Below are 25,019 nucleotides of genomic sequence, written 5' to 3' on the forward strand. Positions count from 1 at the left end.
TAAATAAATAACTGGAACATTTACTGGTAGGGGCAGGTTCACATCAGCATTATGAATTCTGTAATTGTTTTCCAGGACTATAACGGAAATTAATGGAATTTGTAAGACGGAATTCAAAACGGAAACCTTTAGAGGCATTCTGTTTTGATCCGTCATAATAGAGGTCTATGGGAAAGCATAGCGGATCCATCTGGTTTCCATTATCCAAGACGGAAAACAAAGTCCTGTTGAGCCTCCTTCTTTCACACCATATGCCAAGGGGTTGGTATGACAACCAGGGGCCTAACGATGACCCAAAGAGGCTTAATAGTGCTTTTACTTTAACTGATATTCAGCAACACGTCAGTATTTAGACCTTCAAAACCAGGCAAAGCTTCGTTGTACCTGTTAGTTTAACAGTTTTTTTTTGTTACATTAATAACATATTTGCTTTTTTTTCTTTTATGACCAATATTGCCTTATTTTCTAATAATTTCCATACAAGGTTTCCCTTTTTTTTTTTTTTTAAACCCTGGCAGTTCTGTAAACATAGTAACATCAACTGTTCCATACACTTTTATGTGGTTTTTGTAAAGATACTAGCCGCATTCCTGTGTTGTCCTCGGCTGTCAGCCTCCACCATTGTGAGAATCTCTTTGGGTCCGATACTAGAAATGGGCGAAGTTCTGAAAAATTTGATTCGGCAACTTCGACAAAGCTAGCCAAGAAATTCCATTTTTTACGAATTAATTCATCAGAAATCACTATAATTCAGGTATACCCAGGCCACTCTGCCTGGAATCGCATGGCTAATTAGCCCGCAGCTGCCTTTCATGCAATAATGAAGACCCCACTGTATAGTCGGTCTTCATTGTTAATGGCTGTGCAGCACCTTTAATGCACCTTTAAACAGGGGCTGTTGATGGTATGGGGTTTGGCTGGATAGGTCGGGGACAATATGTATATTATTGCTGTTTGGCTTGCAGTCTCAGGTTATTTGACAGTAAACACAGAATATTAATCACCTCTGGCATACCCACTTCTCCAACCCCAGTGCTCTCCTGCCCTATAGGTGGGAGCCCTTCTCCCATCTGCTTTTCCTCCTTTTCCGCATCATCTAATATTGATGTGAATATGTCATCAGGGACATCCAGCTCCTCCTCTCTGCATCTTGCTGACTTTTCTAGGACATGGAGACTTTGAAGGATGATTTGGAAGAGATAAAGCCAGCAAAAGATGAGGACCTGCCCCCCTAAGAGGTACAGACTGGATAGTATTGGTTGACACGCTGGCACTGGAATAATAAAAGCTTCCATCTTATTGGTATTGAAAAACATATCTTAGTTTAGGGCTGATGTAGGAATAAGTAAATGTTGGAATAAATAAATAAATAAAACTGCCGCAGCATAAGTCTCCTTGCACTCTCCCTCTCCAATTGTTACGACTATGGTTATGGTCGTGAGTCCTAGATCCGCATGCAGTTGCCAGCGGCCAGGATTGTTGGTTTGCCGCAGGTGAGGGCTGTGAGCTTGTTGCCTCATGTGTGGTTGCCGCTGGCAACATGATGTTGTTGGCAGTGTAGCAGCCTGAGCTGGTTGCTAGGCGGCTCGCTGTCAATGCATGCAGTTGCCTCTATTAACCTGCAGTCCTTGTTGTACTGGCTCCAGTGTATGCTGGTCTGGGATGCATGCTGGCAGCGACTTGGGCTGAACCGTGGCTGAGAGTGGACGCAGTGATCAGTGCGGTCTCTCCGGGCTGTTTGTTGGCTGGCGCCCTGGTTCCTGTGTGTTGCTCCAGGGGCTGGCAGCTGGCAACCTGGTTCCTGTGTGTTGCTCCAGGGGCTGGCAGCAGTTCTGGGGAGACTTGCTTGCACTGACACTGGTTCTGCTACTTTTTCCCTTCTCCCATCCCTGTTTTTGCTTTCCTCACTAGTTTCCCTTCTTTTTTTTTTTTTGGTGGGGGGGCTTTGAGGGGTGGGAGTGTCACGACTATGGTTATGGTCGTGACTCCTAGATCCGCATGCAGTTGCCAGCGGCCAGGATTGTTGGTTTGCCGCAGGTGAGTGCTGTGAGCTTATTGCCTCACGTGTGGTTGCCGCTGGCAACATGATGTTGTTGGCAGTGTAGCAGCCTGAGCTGGTTGCTAGGTGGCTCGCTGTCAATGCATGTGGTTGCCTCTATTAACCTGTGTTTGTATGTGTGCACTTTCCCTGTTTGGTGTGCACGGGGCTTTAGTTGTGTGTTGCTTCCCCTTTAAGTGGCTTCACTACTCTGTTTGTTTGGTGTTGGAAGGGTTAACTCCCTTCCTAGTGTGTCTGAGTGGGTGTGGCTGCTTGGGCTATTTAGCTTCCTCTGGAGACCTGATGCTGAGGGGTACTCCAGCCATGATGTATGCTGGAGTCATCCTCCTGGTCTTCTTATCCCAACTGTCCAGTGTGGGCCACCCTTGTGGTCATAAGTAATGTTTAGATGTTAAGATTATGTTCCTGTTATGTCTCACCTTATTGCAGCTATGGTGTCCTGGTTTCCTGTGTGATTTGTGGTGTGTGCTGTGTCCTTTTGTGTTGGTGTGGACATCAGCACTTGTGCACGGGTTCCAGTCTGTGTGTCTGTGGCAGGTAGGAGTGGAACTGCTTTCACTTACCTGCCATATCCATATGCTGTATATGTACTCCTCTCCTTGCAGCTTGGCCAGTTGAGACTCCTGTTCACCCGTGATGTGGAGGAACAGGTCGTCTTACTCTGCTCCTACTCCAGGGATTTCCAGAGGGCTAGTAGGGACCCGAGGTGTCAGAGTATGAGTCCTCCTACCATCTGGGTTGGCTCATACGGTTAGGAGTCAGGGTCAGAATTAGGGACGTATTAGGAGGTGACCTGCTCCCTGATCCTGTCGTCCTGGCCTAGCAGCTTCCCTTTATCCCTTTATCCCTTTAACATCGCACGGTGGGGGGTTTCCCCCACTCTCCGACGTGACACCAATATTCTTCTATTAAATCGTATTAATCAGCAAAACACTGTCCCTGGCGCATGAGCGCTTGCCATGTCTCTCCCTATGCTCAGCTCACAAGACAATGGTGCACGGGATGAGGGTTTTATAGACTTGTGACATCACAGGGGATGGCTATCTGTGGATTAGCTGTCTGCATGGCATTATGGGTGATCTTGTGTTCCTAGGCTTCTTAATTTCACTTTGTAACTCATGCAGCTAGGGAAATCCATTTTAGGAAAAACTCATTCGTTACCATGAGGAAATTCGGATTCATTGAGAATCGAAGTTTTCATAAACTTTGGACCGAATTCCACTTCGAATGCTTTGCTCAATACTAGCCGATACCATGGTTGGGCAGTGCGCGGGCAGAATGCATGGCCTCTCGGCTAATCACAGAGCTCAGGCGCTCAGTCAATCAGGATGTCTGTCTATCAGCCAATCAGACGTCTAGATGTTCTATATGATCTCCCTGTGCAGGGACAGTACAGTCTAGATATTGGTACGGTACATTGTGCTCTGTGCTATTTTTCTCTGACTCATCTTGATTTACATAGTCTCCACTCATCAGTTTAGCCTGCAGAATCCATTACAGAGATCCGCTGTTGTTCTCTACTAGGCCTCAACTGAAGCCTGTGCTGCCATAACACCTGAGTGCTTCACAGTCAGTATAAGAAATATATGCAGACAGCAATGATGACTACCAGTATATTAACAGGACACCAGTGATCATGAGGTTTGGATAAAATTAAATAAAGATGGAAAATTACCTCAGATTTATAACTCTCGGGCTCCACGGTGCATTTCCAACTCCAGTTCACATTTTAACATCCATGGGAGGGGTTTAGTTGACATCTATATACTGAGGTTTAATTGCTATACAAATGACTCAATTTCTGGCCTTGGAGTCATTGAGATATCAGCTGCTTGATGCTGCAATGTGGAAAATATGTATTAATAAGAAATAAAGGGGAGTAGAAAGCCTGTGTAATGTAAATGTAAAAAAAACAACAACACATAAATACCGAGTGATGGCTGATTTTTCATTTTCGACCAGAGAGGTCCCTTATTATACAGGTGAACAAGTGTTGCAGCACATGTACAAAACCAACCTCATTCAGATGTATAGAACATATTTTTAGTTGCACAAATTTCTGCAACAGATCTGACACATGAAAATACCCTTAAGGTTGCACTGGCCTCCAGGGTCTATCTATAGTACACACAGCAAAGTTTTACAATGAAAAATTAAAGCAACAGTTTTTGAAGTGACCATACCTCCTAGTAAGAAGACCTTAATAGATGTTGACGATGCCACTCAACATACTTGAACTGTAATATGCAGGGCTTTGTAATTCACAATTAAATATTTACAAGGACATATTTGCATAGTTTTTCAGTTTAAATCATGTGGCTATTTAGTTCACTGTAATTATTATAACCATTGTATTATAAAAAAGTCCCTGGTAGTCCAAAACACTCCCTCAGTCTCATCTACTGTCGTCCCTCATGGGGTGCTGCTCTGATTCTTCAGATCTACAGTGTTGCAAAATGTACCCCAAAAGGCATCATCAAAAAGAAAAATGTGCCAACCGAGCAGACAATTATCGGTAAGCACTGTTCCTTGCTGAGACCTGCCTGCTCATCAATAGAGGAAAGAGCTACATTTACATGAATTCACATGAAGAAAGAGCCTTTTGCTCGTTCACTGGGTTATCTGAGTCATCTTTACATGAGCGTTCATATTAACATTCATTCCAGATATTCAGTCAGACATCTTATCTGTGTAAATCTGGCTCAACGTAAAAAAATAAATAAATCAAGGCAGTATAGTTGTGTAGAATGTATAGGCCACCCAGAGAGTTTCGCTTGGGGGGCACATGGGGGCAATGGCACCATTAGTTTAGATAGGTAGGGTTATTCTCCCCCCCCCCCCTCACCTTTCTGTTGTCTCCCCCATTTCCCGCCATTTATTTCAGATTTACCTCAAAGAAGAAGTTATGGACTGGTTCCAGCTGGTTTATCCAGGCTCTTCTCAAGCATTTTTAGCTCCATTTCTGATTGGAGGACGCCGTTGCTGGGGGAGAATTCCTGTCCCTGATTTGTTGTCCTGCATATGGCGGGAAAACATTTGCCCTTTAAATTGTGGAGTTTGGCGGCGCTTGTGGGCCAGTTTGAAAAGACCAGATCATCGCCCTGCCCTCCCTCCCCATTTATTTGCATTCTATCTGTCGCTTTACTTTATTAGTGAGACTGTATCACTCAGTGTTTCTGAGAGGATTTCGGTAATTAACTGACGATTTCTGATGGTTCTTTAATTTATGATGCTTGATGATTTTAATTATTTATTAATGTATTTATTATGGATTTAACCTTAATAAAGCATTGCGGCCATTTTATTCCAATGGAGAAGTTGTTGTGTGTTTATTATTAGTGCAGCGTCCCACTATCCTCGTGGGTACTGCAAAGTTGTCGTATTGTACTTTTTATGCCTTTTATATAGCCTGTTGTTAAGCTGCAATATGTCCTTATGCATCATCCCTGCTAACAGGTGTATTAGAATGCATTTACACTTAGCTTACCACTAGGGGGAGATAATACCTCCCATATATATAGTCCAGCTCAGGCCTAGCCAGTAGATTCTAGTTCAGTCTAGTTTCCAGACAACTTCCTATTGAGACTAGAGTTACAGTTGAGCACAGCCTAGTAGTGTATGCAGCCTGTTATCCTCATCCCTCAGCCATATCTCAGCCCAGAGCTGAAGTACTTTATCTATTCAGAGAATACTACAGAAAGGAGACCCCCAAAGGGTTATTGGACACTTCTTCTTGGTGCCTTAGGACCTTTGGACTCCACCGTGAAGGATTTACTAGTTTTGGCGATTTCACAAGCCTGAACCAGGATTACCAGGACCATTCCTGAAATCATCTAACAGTAAGGCTACAATTTCCTATTACTTAACATCGAGAGAGGGACATCTTACTGGATGTGTTATTATCAAAAGTCATCTTCAGTAAAGTTCCCTTCTGAGTTCCATCCTGCTTGCCTCAGACTCAGTTCCTCTATTAACACTATAGTAAATGGTTGTACCTCCATACAAAAGGTACTGGCGTCACGACTACAGGGAACCTTGCCGCTAGCACATTATTACAGACCACCGAGGGCACCTCAAACCAACATCTGGCCAGTGTCCCTTACACCAGAGTGTGCCCCAGAGAATCCTTGTGCCGTTCTCCTTTTCACTTTTATGCGAGCCTGCCCAGGGACGACATAACCATGAGTAACCAGAACTGTATTTACCTCGGCCCACCTATTGCTCACACTGTGACCTCACACATAATACCCCTGCAAGGTCTGGCATACCGCATTAGTTTTAAGTTATGGTAAGTTTAAAGGGTGCCATTTGCCTCCATGAAAAATAACTTCTAGTCAATACATGATGCTGCACAGGGGATACATATGGCAGCACACAGCCATGTTTTGGGGCCTTACAGTGTGTTTTTTATCTTTTATTACATTTAGGAATAATTAAGAACAGTCCAATATTTACAGCAAATGCTTTGCTCTTCAGATATTGACTAATCTTGCTTTAAGATGTCTCCTTTATTAATCGTGCTGTGAAGCACCTAATAATAACTGAATAAGAAAAATAGTCACAGCCATGTCCTTCAAATTATGTAACAATTGAGAAAAAGAACATTTCTATTATAGCCCCTCTCCTAGGTACTTTAAGAGCACAGAATGGTAATGCTATGATTAATGAGCAGACACGAGGTTGATGTACAATGTTAGACTTCAAGTGACAGAAGAAAATAAAAATAGTCTGTGGGGAGGTATTGAGAGCTCCTGGCAGCATTACAACAGCATAAATTAATCAACAGTTCCAGTAATAAGAAATCCAGAGCGAGCACAGTGGGACTTTGTTTCCTTATTATTCAAATGTTCTGAGATGTAGTATTCATGCATTGGATGTTTCCAGAATACAATTTAAAAATAATTGAAAAAGAGAAGCAATGAGTTTCTGTACAATTTTGTCTTCCCAATACTAATTCTCTGTTTCCTTTCTGTGTAGGTTGTAATGGTATCAAGCCTGGCTAAGTGGCCTATATTCTATCGTAGTGGATGACTTGAAAGTGCTATTTGTTTTCTAAAAACAAACTATCTACATATTATGCCCTGTATACATAAACACATGTATTTTTAAAAGATATATGTTTTTGACTTTATATTTCAAGAAAAAGCTGTTGGGAATCGAAGGAATTAATGCTAACACTAATTTGGCAAGTTAAAAGGGTTTTCTGAGATTTTACTTCTGATTATCTATCCTCAGGATAGGTCATCAGTATCTGATCGTGGGGGGTCCAAAAGCCGGGACCCCTGTCGATCAGATGTTTGAGAAGGCTTTTCCTAGGCCAGTCACGAAACGTTCATTGGTCATGTGGCCAGCGCAGCCCCATAGAAGTGATTGGAGCTGAGCTGCGATACCAAGCACAGCCTCTATACAAAGTACGACGCTATACTTGGTAAGCGCAGAGAAGGCAGCAGTACTCACAGGAGAGCCGCGATAGGTCATCAGTTGTAAGGTCTTAGAAAACCTTTTAATGGCGACCTGAGTAAGGCTTTGTCTACAAGGAACCCTTTGTAGTCAGAATAAATTATGATAAAGTGGAAATGTAGAATTAGGTATACTTTCTTTTGGTATATATCTACTTTGGCATTTGTGTGCTTGGGTGCTTTTTAGAGGTGATAGACTTTTTAGGATAGATAAGATCAAAGGTAAGCTTACAATGCCAGATATAAATACTGTCATAAAAAAAATCATCACTCTTTGATGATTTTAGAAGCTGTTGCTAAGGTTGATTGTACACCTTAGATAGCTGTTGGCCAAATGCTCATTTGGATGACCGTTATTTATTCTAATCCTCCCACACACATATATTGGTTGGCTTGGTCAAGACGCTTACTCATGATTAAGGATGAAACTGAAACTGAAATGCATTATAAGCGTCTGTTTTGCTGATTGCATGTTTTTTAAAAAGTATTTAATAAAGGATTATTTTTCTGACGAGTTCAGATTAATTATCTTGAACTAGAACTCTATTATGGTAGAGCTGACACAGCAAGTTCCCTTTGGAGCACCATTCATATGGGCAGGATAAAGTGAGCGTCAACGGTGAACCAGTCTTTACCTGTGAGTTTCTCTGATATTTGGGGGATAAAAAAAAATATAGTTTTTTTTAATACTAAAGCTAATTGCCTTTGTAATTAGCACTTAGCAACCAATGAATGAATATGTACATCATTGGTTACCAAGTAATATATGAAGGGGGCCCAGGAGTACTACACTGCTGTCATCTGCCGACTGCTATCTCCAATCTCATCCATGCAACCCCTCAGATGCCACAGTCTTTCTGTAGACCAGTAGAATTTAATCCCATGGCGCAAAAAACAGCCAATTGTTCCATAAGTATTGTTGGAAAGACCGGTATTTATTAGCAGGTAATACAATGCATTTCGGGGAGTGACTCCCCTTCTTTAGGTATAGACTGCTTGTACACAACATAACATATCATATACAGACATATAGTGATGAGCGGCAAAGGCAATATTTGAATTTGCAATATTTCGCTAATTTTTTGCTGAATATTCGCCATAAATTCGCAAATTCAAGAATTTATGATTGAAAGAAAATTTGGTAATGTAATATATGCATATTGCACGTGCAATTTCATAACCTATAACAAACAAACACACAAAGGCTGTATGCAAAAAGCCAGGTATGTACAAGCCAACAACCTATCCATGAGACAGGTACAGTCAGCATACCTTACAATGGCAGCCTTGTGCATTATGAGACATAGAAGACCAGCTCTCTATCCAAAAGGAGAAAGCCAGCACGCCTCAAAGTTGCTTGATTTGCGTTGGATGGCTTGGGGGACCTGCGCACCCAGATCATTATCATTAGGGTGACAAAAATGTAAAAAAAAATTGGGATGCCAGCTAACTCTCACTGCTTAGGAAGGCTGCATTAAAATTTTCAGTTTTCTAATTGTCATAACATTATATTCAATAACCTTTCTAAACTGTTTTGTCATGTAAACTCATTTGCATAAACTTGGGTATATGGGAAAGACATGCAAATTAACAGAATCTGCCTTGTTTTTCAGCTGAAACACTATTTGCATGTCTTTCCCATATGTCCAAGTTTATGAAGATCTATAGAGGTGATATCACCGTTACATATGAAAATCAAATCATCGATATACAGACGATAAAATGCAATTTTTTTTTTCCAGTACCCAGAACCATAGATGAAAGTCTTCTCAAACACCCCCATAAATACGTTTGCAAAACTTGGCGTAAATCCCGTGCCCATTGGGGTACCCTTGGTCTGCAAATATAGGGAATCCTCAAACCTGAACATGTTGTGAGTCAGGATGAATCTAATAGATTTCAGAAGAACAGAAAAGGTTCATTTTGGAATGTGAGTGTCCATTTAGTGCACTCGATTTCCAGGTTATGCTGAATGTTTAAATATAAAGCAGTCACCTCCAGAGTCAACAAATCGTAAGTATCCTTCTATTCAATGTCTTTCAATAACTGTATCAGGGAAGTGGAATCTTTGAGGTAAGATAGTAGTTGAACGACGTGTTCTTGTAAAAAGATGTCAACATAGTGAGACAAATTGCAGGTGAGAGAGGATATCCCTGAGATGATCGGTCGGTCTGGTGGATTAATGGTATCTTTATGAGTTTTTGGCAAATGATAAAAAATAGCAGTTACCTGATTCGTAATTGTCATATATTCTTGTTCTTTCTTATTCAATATATGGGAGGCGGAGTTAATGAGGGTCTTAAAGGTTGCTTGGTGCTCTATCATTGGGTTCTCTGTGAGCGGTTGGTAGTACTCAGTATCAGACAGTATACGGAGTGCCTCTTTAATGTAATCATCCCTATTTTGAATGACAATCCCACCTCCTTTATCTGCCTTCTAAATAACTAATTCAGTGTTTTCCAATCTTGTGTTTATTAACACCGAAAAAGATAGCAACGTTTCGACACCAAAGTCTTTTTCAAGCTATTGATAATGTTACAAGTGAACACTAATACATATATATATATATACACCCTATTCAAACAGGATTGGTTGGGGGGCTGTCCCAAGGGACCAAAAGTAACCCCTCCCCTTAGAAAATTCCACCAGTGATATCCACAGTGACCTCATTACCAAAAACCTACATATGTGACAAGAATCCAAGTATAAATTAGCACTTGCATCGCAGCTGAGCCCAAGGAAAAGACTAATTGAGTGAGGTGAACAGCGTCGCGAGCATGCTACTGCGCATGCGTGACTCTCATTTCCTGGTTTCCGCAGCAGGCCGGCATCTTCAGCGATCATGTGCTCGATCCTGTTTGAATAGGGTATATATATATATGTATTAGTGTTCACTTGTAACATTATCTATATCTTGAAAAAGACTTTGGTGTCGAAACGTTGCTATCTTTTTTGGTGTTAATAAACACAAGATTGGATTTAAGACTGGGAGTGCTGCAGTTTTTCATATCTTCTTTGGTTACCAAGGGGGCCCTTAGGTCGGGGCCTGACACTGCGAGCACCGCCGCCATTTTTTTTATTGAAATCGACTAACAAGTGGTGCTGTCCTGTCTTCACTAAATCATAAAAAGTACCGTATTTTTCACTTTATAAGACGCACCTGATGATAAGTCGCACCTAGGTTTTAGAGGAGGAAGATAGGGGAAAAAATATTTTTAACCAAAAGGTGTGCTAAAATATTTAATAAAATAACAGTTCACACTGTTATGGGAGATCTACGGATGACACACTGTAATGAGGATATTTGGGAGATCTTTGGATGATGCACTGTTGTGACTATAACCCCACTCATCCTTTAGATTAGAATACACCCATGTACTGCAGTACATTGGTGTATTCTTAAAGATGAGGGGGGTTATAGTCCCATTTAATATTAGCACTGTCCAGAGACAGTAATGTAATTGGCCTGTGTTGATATAAAAATAACTATAACCCTCCTCATACATAAGAATGCATCTATTTACTGAAGTACATGGGTGTATGAGGGGGGGTTATAGTCCTGTTTTACACACAGTAATTTTTTTAGGTCAGTCCCTGAGCTGTCACTTGCCAGGGACTTTAGGTGACAGGGAATAGAACAGGGCGATGGTCTCACAGCAGTTCCACTGGTGGTCTGTGGCAATGGCGCTCATGGCCGCACTGGAGGGAGGGGGTAAGCTTATTGGTGGAGGCAGCAGTTCCCGCCACGCTCACCACCAAACAGCGCGACATGCAGGGCGGCAGTGCAGAGGAGAGGGAGAATGACTTTCGTCTCTCTTCCTCCTGTGGAACGGACATGTAGATAGACGTGTGGCCTGGCGGCATTCAGCTGAATGTTTCACTGCTGCCGCCCACTCCTGAGTGCTTCATACCCGCTGTCTGCCCCACACTTCTTCCTTCTAGGTGGCCGGCTCATTATTAAAGCTCCTGCAATGTGCCAGCCACCTTGATTTTGGCACATGCGCTTTATAGAATTGTACTTCAGGTGTCCTAGGTGGATGGCTACGGTAGTAGCAGGTGTGGTGGGTATAGAATGGAGTAGCTTGGAGTTGGATTGATGTTTGGGTGTGTGAGTGTGATGTCTCTGTGTCTTTTGAGGACAACGTCTACTGCTATGAGTGAATGTAACACTATGCTTGGCTCTGGACTGGACAGGACGTAGTAGTTGCTCAATTGTGCTAAAAGAGGTCGGCAATGTACGCTTGGACCCTGGCTCGGCGTTTATAGCCCTTGATTCCTCCATAAGTGGAGAATCGGCAGTGGTACGTTCTTTGAGCCAGAACTTAATATTGTTGGTATTGAAATCTGTCCTGTCTCTGGATAGTTTGCCTGCCTTCTTATTCAAAATGTCTTTCTCATGTGATATAACCCGTGTGGTGATCATACGGTCAAGTTTGAGAAATTAATGATGCTCCTTGTGAGAAAGGATGTTATTGTAACAATCTGTGATTTTAGTCCCTTAGTTCAAAGCTATAGCTTTTCTTTTAGTAAGTAGTCTAGACATAAGAACTTTAGCACAATCAAGAAGATAGTTGTCCCAATCCTTACAAAAGTCTATGTCATCTTCAAACGAATGTTTATACCGCAGACATAGACCACTATGGACGAGGTTTTCTGCAAGATATATTTCAAGGAATTTGGCATCGAGTTGATGTTGGATCTCGATGATCATATTCCTTTCAAGTTCAAAAAACAGTGATGTTTCGTCAATACCTACATAAGCAGGATTCGCTTCTAATGCGGTGTCGGTGGTAGTTTGAGCTTGAGCTTGTACACATTGTGTGACGAGTCACTCTCTGTTCGAGGCGATTATGGACGTATTCCATATTGCTGGGTGATCACCTGTCCTTATGTGCTGCCGTAATGTCCGGAAAAACGGGTATAAGAGTCAAAACCGCAGGCAGTGTTTACTCGAAAACACAAAATAGGCGCACCATAGGGTAATAACGTATGGATAATAATAAAATGTAGCCAAATGGAGGCTCACCTTGTTAGGTTGTGCTAAACATAGACACAACAGTAGTGTAGATTCATCAGGGTGTAATCTCAAACCCAAAGGCTGATTGGTATGCAGCCACGGATACAGGTACTTCTTGCACGGGATGCCTGGGGTCTTCAAGAAGTAAGTAGATCAGTAGAATTTCATCCCACGGTGCAAAAACAAGCCGATTGTTCTGTAAATATTGTTGAAAAGACTTCGGTATTTATTAGCAGGAAATAAAACGCGTTTCGGGGACTGCTTGTACACAAAATAACATACCATATACAGACATATATAATAACATAGTAACATAGTATATAAGGCCGATAAAAGACATTTGTCCATCCAGTTCGGCCTGTTATCCTGCCAGTTGATCCAGAGGAAGGCAAAAAAAAAAAAGGGTGAGGTAGAAGCCAATTTTCCCCACTTAAGGGGGAAAAAATTCCTTCCCGACTCCTTTTAGGCAATTAGATAACTCCCTGGATCAACGACCCATGTCTACTAGCTATAGCCTGTAATATTATTACACTCTAGAAATACATTCAGGCCCAGCTTGAACTCTTTTAGTGAACTTACCATCACCACCTCCTCAGGCAGAGAATTCCATAGTCTCACTGCTCTTACCGTAAAGAAACCTCTTCTATGTTTGTGTACAAATCTTCTTTCCTCCAGACGCAGAGTATGTCCTCTTGTCACAGTCACAGTCCTGGGGATAAATAGATGATGGGAGAGATCTCTGTACTGACCCCTGATATATTTATGCATAGTAATTAAATCTCCCCTCAGTCGTCCTTTTTCTAAAGTGAATAACCCTAATTTTGATAATCTTTCAGGGTACTGTTATTCCCTCATTGCCGTAATTACTTTAGTTGCCCTCCTCTGAAACTTCTCCAGCTCTGCTATGTCTGCCTTGTTCACAGGAGCCCAGAACTGTACACAGTACTCCATGGGTGGTTTGACCAGTGATTTGTAAAGTGGTAGGACTATGTTCTCATCACGGGCATCTATGCCCCTTTTGATGCAACCCATTATCTTATTGGCCTTCGCAGCAGCTGCCTGACACTGGTTTTTACAGCTTAGTTTGCTGTTCACTAAAATTCCTAGGTCCTTTTCCATGTCAGTGCTACCCAGTGTTTTACCATTTGTCAGTGTTAAACCTCATCTGCCACTTCTCTGTCCAAGTCTTCAATCTATCCAAATCCATTTGTAGCAGTATACTGTCCTCTTCCGTGTCAATTACTTTGCACAGTTTAGTGTCATCTGCAAAAATGTATATTTTACTGTGCAAGCCTTCTACAAGATCATTAATAAATATATTGAAAAGGATAGGGCCCTGAGGTACTCCACTAGTGACAGTGACCCAATCTGAGTGTCTACCATTAATAACCACCCTCTGTTTTATATTACTGAGCCAGTTACTTACCCACATACAGACATTTTCTCCCAGTCTGAGCATTTTCATTTTATATACTAACCTATTATGCGGTACTGTGTCAAATGCTTTGGAGAAGTCCATATATACGACATCCATTGATTTGCCGCTGTCAAGTCTAGAACTTACCTCCTCATAGAAACTGATTTAATTAGTTTGACATGACCGATCTCTCATGAAGCCATGATGATAGGGCGTTGTTTGCTTATTTTCATTGAGGTGCTCCAAGATAGCATCTCTTAGAAAACCTTCAAACAGTTTACCCACGACAGATGGTAAACTTACCGGCCTATAGTTTCCGTGCTCTGTTTTTGGACCCTTTAAATATTGGCACCACATTTGCTATGCGCCAATCCTGTGGAACACTCCCTGTCAGTATAGAGTCCCTAAATATCAGAAATAAGGGTCTGGCTATGACATTACTTAATTCTCTTAGAATACGGGGGGTGTGCCATCTGGTCCTGGCGATTTGTCTATTTTATTATTTTTAAGACGCCGCTGTACTTCTTCCTGGGTCAGACAGGGCACTTTTAATGGGAAATTCACTTTTACATTCTGCATTTCATCTGACAGTCTATTTTCCTCAGTGAATACAGTGGAGAAAAAAATATTTAATAGCTTTGCTTTCTCCATCACTCGCTCTCTGCAACTCCCCCCTTATCACTCTGTAAAGGGCCGACACCTACAGAATTAAACTTTTTACCATTTTTATAATTGAAGAACATTTTAGAAGTAAATAACAGGAATAGCTCACTCCTAAGCAATCAGGACCAGGTGCTCTAAGCCAAAAACTGTATCACCCATACAGGAGAAAATTGGATTAAGTGAATGGACTAGGCTGGCACTCTGTATGTGTGGAGTAATATGGATAAATACAATAAAATGAAAATAAAATCAATATAAAGTGATCACACAATTTAATTCAAATAACAATAATAAAATCACCAAAAATACATGGCTAAAAATGAACGCTGCGCGGCAAAATAAGACACTGCAATGACAATCATAAAATAATCATAGAAAATGTTCCCATAAAAAGTCTTTAAAATCGATGGTATTTGATAATATTCCTATATATATGGGTCTAATGATAGAAAAAATGAATGAAAAAATGCAGATAATGTGTCCTTCCTTTCAGCTGCTGTATGGAGAGGAATGCCGCATTAGGTGTGCGGTAATAGATTGTATCTATATTTTGAAAAGGACTTTTAAAAGAAACAGGTTCCCAAAGCGACTTAATACATTGTCTCTAGTCCAATTTGATGTACAGGTGAAATGCTGTATGCTCTAAGGTAACAGTAAGTCTTACCTTTGCCCAGATGGTATTTAAAGTAAGTGTAGATGCCGCATACCTGATTATGCACGGTCTTGTATTTGTATGTGGGGACAAACGCTGGAGTAGCGTGGTCTATGGCGTGCTCCTGGCTTGGTCCGCAGCAGAGTATCGTAGAGACTGATGACCGGACTGTTCGTATCCCAGGACGCCGCCTCTAACGTGATCTCTGACGTGTCTCTAGTCCGTGACTATGTCCGGGTATCACGAGAACTATGCTCGGCGGTTTCTGTGTAGAAAGATTTACGTGCTGGAGCGCTCCAATTTTTAAGAAAAGATCACAGACTTTGTGTCATCTGAATCATCTGTAGAAAAGGCCTTTAGGTTAAGTGGGAGCTATCAGCTGGTTACGCCAAACGCGTTTCGGGGACCTCCCCTTCTTCAGTGGCAGCTGATCTCCCAATCCTAAGTTAGCTTTATATAGGTCCATCAGAGAAATCCAAAACCTGGCCTGGATTTAAAATTTCCAAATAACCAGTTGTTTGTGGGAAATTTTTGTATGCGGTTTCAATGCGTTATTTCCACTCCTTTTGCGTTTTTCTAATATAACATACATAATATTTGATCTAGTTCACCCAATGAAAAAGAAATAAATATTGCAGCTCATATGTTTTAATAAAATTGCACAAATAGTGACTAAAACAATAAATATATATAATGATAAAACTTCATATTAAAATATAAATAAATAAAACATATTTGTAGATACATTTATTCGATGCAATGCATAGTAAAAAGATATTCTGTGATGGTAGAAAGTGTTGCTGGATGGTAAAATGTTGTGTGGTGAAAAAGGGGATGTATGTCCGATTCCAAAAGAGAGACTCAGTGCTGGTAAACAGCCTAACATGAGGCTCTCTGTCGAAAACCGGACATGCAGCCCATGTCTTATAGAAAACCAAAAATTTCTAGGTCAGCATTTAAGACCATCGGAATCAGGCTCCCAAAGTCAAAAATCATTCGTGATTCGGCCCTGGACATCTTGTCTATATGTTTGCCTCCTCGCCAATGTGTATCAATTTTTTGCAATGCCATGAAAAACATGCCTTTTGGGTCTTTGTTGTGAACTTCTTTAAAATGTTTTGATAATGAATGTTTCATGTATCCATTCCTAATATTGCGTAAATGTTCGCTTATTCTTATTTTCAGGCACCGTTTTGTCCTACCAATGTACTGTTTTCCACAGGGACATTGGATAAGATAAACTACACTGGAGGTATCACAGCTAAGGAAACTCTTGATGGTCAAAGAGAAATTATTTTGGGATGATTTAATTTCAATAGTTCTTTTCGGAAATTTTGTTATTTTGCATCTTTGGCATTTGCCACATCTATAGAATCCCTTGAGGCTCATCCAATTTCCAATAAACGAAGGTTTTTTAGGATTAGATTTTATTGAAGGTGCAATTTTCAAACCTAAGTTTTGTGCTCGTGTGTAAGTGATCTGTGCTTTTGTCGGTAATAGCGGACCGATTATCTTATCTTGTGTTAATAAGTGCCAGTATTTGTTAATAATTCGTTCAATATTTTTATGTTGAGTAGAAAAAGGTAGTATGATCCTAAAGTCTGTTTGTTTATGGCTTTTTATATTATTCTCCTCTGAGTCTTTGGAATCTTTTTTACACAACATTTTACCATCCAGCAACACTTTCTACCATCACAGAATATCTTTTTACTATGCATTGCATCGAATAAATGTATCTACAAATATGTTTTATTTATTTATATTTTAATATGAAGTTTTATCATTATATATATTTATTGTTTTAGTCACTATTTGTGCAATTTTATTAAAACATATGAGCTGCAATATTTATTTCTTTTTCATTGGGTGAACTAGATCAAATATTATGTATGTTATATTAGAAAAACGCAAAAGGAGTGGAAATAACGCATTGAAACCGCATACAAAAATTTCCCACAAACAACTGGTTATTTGGAAATTTTAAATCCAGGCCAGGTTTTGGATTTCTCTGATGGACCTATATAAAGCTAACTTAGGATTGGGAGATCAGCTGCCACTGAAGAAGGGGAAGAGGTCCCCGAAACGCGTTTGGCGTAACCAGCTGATAGCTCCCACTTCACCTAAAGGCCTTTTCTACAGATGATTCAGATGACACAAAGTCTGTGATCTTTTCTTAAAAATTGGAGCGCTCCAGCACGTAAATCTTTCTACACAGAAACCGCCGAGCATAGTTCTCGTGATACCCGGACATAGTCACGGACTAGAGACACGTCAGAGATCACGTGAGAGGCGGCGTCCTGGGATACGAACAGTCCGGTCATCAGTCTCTACGATACTCTGCTGCGGACCAAGCCAGGAGCACGCCATAGACCACGCTACTCCAGCGTTTGTCCCCACATACAAATACAAGACCGTGCATAATCAGGTATGCGGCATCTACACTTACTTTAAATACCATCTGGGCAAAGGTAAGACTTACTGTTACCTTAGAGCATACAGCATTTCACCTGTACATCAAATTGGACTAGAGACAATGTATTAAGTCGCTTTGGGAACCTGTTTCTTTTAAAAGTCCTTTTCAAAATATAGATACAATCTATTACCGCACACCTAATGCGGCATTCCTCTCCATACAGCAGCTGAAAGGAAGGACACATTATCTGCATTTTTTCATTCATTTTTTCTATCATTAGACCCATATATATAGGAATATTATCAAATACCATCGATTTTAAAGACTTTTTATGGGAACATTTTCTATGATTATTTTATGATTGTCATTGCAGTGTCTTATTTTGCCGCGCAGCGTTCATTTTTAGCCATGTATTTTTGGTGATTTTATTATTGTTATTTGAATTAAATTGTGTGATCACTTTATATTGATTTTATTTTAATTTTATTGTATTTATCCATATTACTCCACACATACAGAGTGCCAGCCTAGTCCATTCACTTAATCCAATTTTCTCCTGTATGGGTGATACAGTTTTTGGCTTAGAGCACCTGGTCCTGATTGCTTAGGAGTGAGCTATTCCTGTTATTTACTTCTATTTAGTCCACTTTGGTTCACCCTATTTGGAATTTAGCCCCTCCAACCGCAAATATGGATGTGTGGAATCATATGGAGCATAAAATTAAGAAAGTGGATACATTTATATTTGATGTTTTGGATGATTTTAGTTCACCACCAACTAGAGAAAAATCCACATCTGAGATTTTTAGAGAACTAGAGACTTTACTGTTAAAACAATTGAGACAGTATTGGGAGATCAAATCCCTAAAGCAGTATTTGAGCCAAAATACAATACCAAAAGGTTTACAACTGACAAAAATACCAGCTCAAGACTTATGGAATGAAGAATTTAATCAAGAATGGGATAATTTTTTAAATATACAATCACGGGGATTAATCGAATTAATAATCAAACGCAGAACACAAATTTTAGCCACAATAGCTGAAAAAATCAACCAAATAAAAGGGAATATGGAACATCTGGTAAAAGATGAACTATATAATAGTTGGCAAGACAAAATTTGTAGGAGTTTAGATAAAACTGAACAAGATATTATATACAAAAAAAGTAAAAAATTAAGAAAATTCGATACGCAAGAATCTAAAACAAAACCAAATGAGATAATAACAGATATTGAAAGCACTGCAGAAACAATTCCCATTGAAAGACAAAGATATAATATACCAGTGAGAAATCGATTTGAAAATTTCGCAGAACAAGCTTTTTTAGACCGGACTCCACCTCACCATTCAACACGAATAAGACACAAAAGATCAGTATCTCCGACACACAAGAAAACTCCCCCTCCACCACCAAAACACTCTTACAACCTGAGACATCACAACCCACACTTAGAGAATTATCACCAACAAAGACACTCTCGAGCACCGAGATACGCAGAACAACAGTTCACAACACCGATACACCAACAACATCATTTGGATCAAAGAGACCAAAGAAAACACTATAGAGGACGGAAAAGACACAAAGACTACAGGAGAGACTACTAGATAACAATGATAACATCATGAATTTAAGTGATGTAGATCTCACACAAACACAAATTTCACTTTTAAACAAAGGGCTGAAATTTGCCCCATCTGCGAAATTGAACAAATTCGATACCTACATTGGTATACAAAAATTTATAAAAAACATTTGTCTAAAAAAATATTTTTTAAAAAACCCTCTAGTTCCACAAATACAGACAATCGAAAAATTCCCACATACCAATCTTAAAAATAAGTCCAAAAAATTTCCTAGAAACGAAATAGGTCCAGAAATGGCAGGATTTCAAAAATGCGTTGAGATGGACTTAAGGAAGCTAAAAGAAAAACAAATATATAACAATAATCTATCAAAGAAAGAAATTTTGGCAATAAGGGAATTTCAGGATAAAAAAGAAATCACCATACGCCCTGCAGATAAGGGGGGCGCTATAGTGATCCTGAATACCCAAGATTATAATAGAGAATGCTTAAGACATCTATCCGACACAGACACCTACAAGATACTCAAGGGAGACCCAACTGTTCTGTTTAAAGAAAAATTGTTAGAATATAGCACGAAAGGATTATATTCAGAAATCCTGAATAAAACAGAATTTAACTTCATTATGGGAACACCTGGTAGACTTCCACTATTATATTGCCTACCAAAAGTTCATAAGAACGCCACATGTCCACCAGGTCGTCCCATAATATCTGGCATAGGATCTCTAACTGCAAATCTTTCAAAATATATAGACTCATGGCTGCAACCGCTAGTTAAAAAAACAAAATCATACCTGAAGGATACAACAGAAGTTATTGAAATATTGGAGAAATTAAAAGTCGAAGATGATTGGATTTTAGCCACCTTAGATATAAAATCATTATATACAGTGATCAACCATGATCAAGGCATTCATGCCCTTAAAGTTTAATTAGAAAAAGAAAATTTTAAACAGGAACAATTAGATTTTATTACGGAAGGAGTAAGACATATATTAGAACATAATTATTTCTTCTTTGAAGATAATTATTATCTCCAGATCATGGGGACCGCCATGGGCACCAGGTTCGCCCCCAGCTATGCAAATTTATTTTTGGCATATTGGGAAGATCTATTTATTGATCCCAATATAGGGGGCAACCTGGTGCTCTGGCGTAGATATATTGATGACGTCATCTTGATCTGGAGAGGTAACGAAACTAGCCTACACTCCTTTATTTCAGAATTAAATAATAATATCTATAATTTGAACTTTACAGCAAATATAAATCAACTCGAAACCGAATTTCTAGACTTAAATATAACTAAAAAGGAAAGCAAATATATATGTCGTACTTTTCAGAAAACAACCGCGAAAAACGGTTACATATTATATTCAAGTTGCCACCTGCCCCAATGGCTGATAAATGTTCCCTTTGGACAATTCCGCCGTTTAAAAAGAAATTGTACTGAAGAATCACAATATCAGAAAGAAGCCGAATCATTAAAAAATAAATTCATAGAGAAAAAATATCCTACACATATTTTGGAAACAGCATCCCAGAAGGTTAATAAAATATCTAGAGAAACCTTTTTTAAAAAAGATTCCAAAGACTCAGAGGAGAATAATATAAAAAGCCATAAACAAACAGACTTTAGGATCATACTACCTTTTTCTACTCAACATAAAAATATTGAACGAATTATTAACAAATACTGGCACTTATTAACACAAGATAAGATAATCGGTCCGCTATTACCGACAAAAGCACAGATCACTTACACACGAGCACAAAACTTAGGTTTGAAAATTGCACCTTCAATAAAATCTAATCCTAAAAAACCTTCGTTTATTGGAAATTGGATGAGCCTCAAGGGATTCTATAGATGTGGCAAATGCCAAGGATGCAAAATAACAAAATTTCCGAAAAGAACTATTGAAATTAAATCATCCCAAAATAATTTCTCTTTGACCATCAAGAGTTTCCTTAGCTGTGATACCTCCAGTGTAGTTTATCTTATCCAATGTCCCTGTGGAAAACAGTACATTGGTAGGACAAAACGGTGCCTGAAAATAAGAATAAGCGAACATTTACGCAATATTAGGAATGGATACATGAAACATTCATTATCAAAACATTTTAAAGAAGTTCACAACAAAGACCCAAAAGGCATGTTTTTCATGGCATTGCAAAAAATTGATACACATTGGCGAGGAGGCAAACATATAGACAAGATGTCCAGGGCCGAATCACGAATGATTTTTGACTTTGGGAGCCTGATTCCGATGGGCTTAAATGCTGACCTAGAAATTTTTGGTTTTCTATAAGACATGGGCTGCATGTCCGGTTTTCGACAGAGAGCCTCATGTTAGGCTGTTTACCAGCACTGAGTCTCTCTTTTGGAATCGGACATACATCCCCTTTTTCACCACACAACATTTTACCATCCAGCAACACTTTCTACCATCACAGAATATCTTTTTACTATGCATTGCATCGAATAAATGTATCTACAAATATGTTTTATTTATTTATATTTTAATATGAAGTTTTATCATTATATATATTTATTGTTTTAGTCACTATTTGTGCAATTTTATTAAAACATATGAGCTGCAATATTTATTTCTTTTTCATTGGGTGAACTAGATCAAATATTATGTATGTTATATTAGAAAAACGCAAAAGGAGTGGAAATAACGCATTGAAACCGCATACAAAAATTTCCCACAAACAACTGGTTATTTGGAAATTTTTAATCCAGGCCAGGTTTTGGATTTCTCTGATGGACCTATATAAAGCTAACTTAGGATTGGGAGATCAGCTGCCACTGAAGAAGGGGAAGAGGTCCCCGAAACGCGTTTGGCGTAACCAGCTGATAGCTCCCACTTCACCTAAAGGCCTTTTCTACAGATGATTCAGATGACACAAAGTCTGTGATCTTTTCTTAAAAATTGGAGCGCTCCAGCACGTAAATCTTTCTACACAGAAACCGCCGAGCATAGTTCTCGTGATACCCGGACATAGTCACGGACTAGAGACACGTCAGAGATCACGTGAGAGGCGGCGTCCTGGGATACGAACAGTCCGGTCATCAGTCTCTACGATACTCTGCTGCGGACCAAGCCAGGAGCACGCCATAGACCACGCTACTCCAGCGTTTGTCCCCACATACAAATACAAGACCGTGCATAATCAGGTATGCGGCATCTACACTTACTTTAAATACCATCTGGGCAAAGGTAAGACTTACTGTTACCTTAGAGCATACAGCATTTCACCTGTACATCAAATTGGACTAGAGACAATGTATTAAGTCGCTTTGGGAACCTGTTTCTTTTAAAAGTCCTTTTCAAAATATAGATACAATCTATTACCGCACACCTAATGCGGCATTCCTCTCCATACAGCAGCTGAAAGGAAGGACACATTATCTGCATTTTTTCATTCATTTTTTCTATCATTAGACCCATATATATAGGAATATTATCAAATACCATCGATTTTAAAGACTTTTTATGGGAACATTTTCTATGATTATTTTTTGATTGTCATTGCAGTGTCTTATTTTGCCGCGCAGCGTTCATTTTTAGCCATGTATTTTTGGTGATTTTATTATTGTTATTTGAATTAAATTGTGTGATCACTTTATATTGATTTTATTTTCATTTTATTGTATTTATCCATATTACTCCACACATACAGAGTGCCAGCCTAGTCCATTCACTTAATCCAATTTTCTCCTGTATGGGTGATACAGTTTTTGGCTTAGAGCACCTGGTCCTGATTGCTTAGGAGTGAGCTATTCCTGTTATTTACTTCTATTTAGTCCACTTTGGTTCACCCTATTTGGAATTTAGCCCCTCCAACCGCAAATATGGATGTGTGGAATCATATGGAGCATAAAATTAAGAAAGTGGATACATTTATATTTGATGTTTTGGATGATTTTAGTTCACCACCAACTAGAGAAAAATCCACATCTGAGATTTTTAGAGAACTAGAGACTTTACTGTTAAAACAATTGAGACAGTATTGGGAGATCAAATCCCTAAAGCAGTATTTGAGCCAAAATACAATACCAAAAGGTTTACAACTGACAAAAATACCAGCTCAAGACTTATGGAATGAAGAATTTAATCAAGAATGGGATAATTTTTTAAATATACAATCACGGGGATTAATCGAATTAATAATCAAACGCAGAACACAAATTTTAGCCACAATAGCTGAAAAAATCAACCAAATAAAAGGGAATATGGAACATCTGGTAAAAGATGAACTATATAATAGTTGGCAAGACAAAATTTGTAGGAGTTTAGATAAAACTGAACAAGATATTATATACAAAAAAAGTAAAAAATTAAGAAAATTCGATACGCAAGAATCTAAAACAAAACCAAATGAGATAATAACAGATATTGAAAGCACTGCAGAAACAATTCCCATTGAAAGACAAAGATATAATATACCAGTGAGAAATCGATTTGAAAATTTCGCAGAACAAGCTTTTTTAGACCGGACTCCACCTCACCATTCAACACGAATAAGACACAAAAGATCAGTATCTCCGACACACAAGAAAACTCCCCCTCCACCACCAAAACACTCTTACAACCTGAGACATCACAACCCACACTTAGAGAATTATCACCAACAAAGACACTCTCGAGCACCGAGATACGCAGAACAACAGTTCACAACACCGATACACCAACAACATCATTTGGATCAAAGAGACCAAAGAAAACACTATAGAGGACGGAAAAGACACAAAGACTACAGGAGAGACTACTAGATAACAATGATAACATCATGAATTTAAGTGATGTAGATCTCACACAAACACAAATTTCACTTTTAAACAAAGGGCTGAAATTTGCCCCATCTGCGAAATTGAACAAATTCGATACCTACATTGGTATACAAAAATTTATAAAAAACATTTGTCTAAAAAAATATTTTTTAAAAAACCCTCTAGTTCCACAAATACAGACAATCGAAAAATTCCCACATACCAATCTTAAAAATAAGTCCAAAAAATTTCCTAGAAACGAAATAGGTCCAGAAATGGCAGGATTTCAAAAATGCGTTGAGATGGACTTAAGGAAGCTAAAAGAAAAACAAATATATAACAATAATCTATCAAAGAAAGAAATTTTGGCAATAAGGGAATTTCAGGATAAAAAAGAAATCACCATACGCCCTGCAGATAAGGGGGGCGCTATAGTGATCCTGAATACCCAAGATTATAATAGAGAATGCTTAAGACATCTATCCGACACAGACACCTACAAGATACTCAAGGGAGACCCAACTGTTCTGTTTAAAGAAAAATTGTTAGAATATAGCACGAAAGGATTATATTCAGAAATCCTGAATAAGACAGAATTTAACTTCATTATGGGAACACCTGGTAGACTTCCGGTATTATATTGCCTACCAAAAGTTCATAAGAACGCCACATGTCCACCAGGTCGTCCCATAATATCTGGCATAGGATCTCTAACTGCAAATCTTTCAAAATATATAGACTCATGGCTGCAACCGCTAGTTAAAAAAACAAAATCATACCTGAAGGATACAACAGAAGTTATTGAAATATTGGAGAAATTAAAAGTCGAAGATGATTGGATTTTAGCCACCTTAGATATAAAATCATTATATACAGTGATCAACCATGATCAAGGCATTCATGCCCTTAAAGTTTAATTAGAAAAAGAAAATTTTAAACAGGAACAATTAGATTTTATTACGGAAGGAG

Source organism: Bufo bufo, chromosome 2, assembly GCF_905171765.1.
Source record: "Bufo bufo chromosome 2, aBufBuf1.1, whole genome shotgun sequence".
In the NCBI taxonomy this organism is placed as follows: Eukaryota; Metazoa; Chordata; class Amphibia; order Anura; family Bufonidae; genus Bufo; species Bufo bufo.